This window comes from Myotis brandtii, unplaced genomic scaffold (genome assembly GCF_000412655.1).
Source record: "Myotis brandtii unplaced genomic scaffold, ASM41265v1 scaffold403, whole genome shotgun sequence".
Classification (NCBI taxonomy): domain Eukaryota; kingdom Metazoa; phylum Chordata; class Mammalia; order Chiroptera; family Vespertilionidae; genus Myotis; species Myotis brandtii.
The window spans coordinates 241,173-242,452 of record NW_005365474.1 but is presented as its reverse complement, the minus strand read 5'-3'; the positions used below and the strand labels follow the sequence as shown (position 1 = coordinate 242,452).

Genomic DNA, 1,280 nt, shown 5'->3' with positions numbered 1-1,280 from the left:
CCTTACAGGCCTCCTCCAAATCCCCAGAGGAGGCGGTGGCGCAGGGGACATGAAGCCAGGTTCTCCCAAACTGGACACTGCAGGCCCCTCCGCAGGGTGTGGAGACGGCAAGTGGGCAGCAGCCTCTGTCAGTGGGACTTGAGCAGAGGGCCTGGGCTAGCCCCGGTCCAAAGCTGCACACCGGCTCCATCTGCCCTCACCGCGCCTCGGGAAATCTATCTAGATAAAAGCCTCAGCACAGCCGATCGCTATGACGCACACTGACCACCAGGGGGCAGACGCTCAATGCAGGAGCGGAAACCACAGGCATGGAAACATGGAACACACTGATCAATCTCAGAGGGGAGGAGGGGGAGAAGGGCGGGAAGAGATTAACCAAAGATCTTCTATGCATACTAGAGGCCCAGTGCACGGATTCGTGCACAGGTGGGGTCCCTCGGCCTGGCCTGCGGGGATCGGACCAAAGCCCGCTCTCTGACATCCCCCGAGGGCTCCCGGATTGTGTGAGAGGCAGGCCATGGTGGAGGCGGGCCTCTAGTGAATAATAAACATCAACATTTGAAGAGTCGGCGAGTTCACATAAAATTCTCATTTCTCTTGGAAAAATGCGAGCAGCTCTGCCAACCCCAGGCCCACCGCCAACGGGGCCACCACTGGCTGCTGCCTAGCTGCCGTCGCCCTACAGGTGAACAGGAGCTCCGGGTTTGCTACAGTCTCCACCCATCCCTATTGCCTCCCTGGCCTTGGCTGCCATTCTTACCTGCCTGCTGCCCCTGTGCACCTACCTGCAGGGACAGTTTACAACTCCAGGTGTGGAGGACGACAACATGTCCCAGATACACCTAGGTCACGGGAAGATACCCCCAGGGAGCCGGGGGGTTGGGGAGGTGTCACCCGCTGCACCAGCAAGAGAGGGCCTGTGCTGACCGGCACTGCCAGCCCAAGACAGGCGTCCTCCCGTCACCGCCACGTCACAATGGAAATACGCCACCCACGCATGTCCCTCGCCCAGGGTCACCAAGTGTGGAGTGAGCACTAAGGCCGTGTTTCGGGGTCACCAGCCACCTGGCACGTTGCCCCGGCCTGGTTTCTCCCGCTGCTGTGTGACCTGGGGGGAGCGATGCACCTCTCTGTGCCCCAGCTTGCTCATGGCTACCACGGGCACGATGACACCAGCACACAGTGGGTCAGAAGCTCAGCCACGGACGACAGACACGGGCGAGCATGAGACAAGCTCCTGGAAGGGCTATGCCCGCCCCCTCCGGCCCCCTGGCCCCGGC

The 1,280-nt window shown here is 61.6% G+C and overlaps 1 long non-coding RNA gene across 1 annotated transcript in view; it reads right to left on the bottom strand.

The window, feature by feature from the left end:
- LOC106727319 overlaps positions 1–1,271 on the bottom strand; it is a 1,797-nt gene extending 526 nt beyond the window's left edge. Inside the window, exon 1 of the long non-coding RNA XR_001363488.1 lies at positions 786–1,271. This is a non-coding gene — a long non-coding RNA (uncharacterized LOC106727319). The remainder of the gene's footprint in view (positions 1–785) is intronic.
- Between the last annotated feature and the right edge of the window lie 9 nt (positions 1,272–1,280).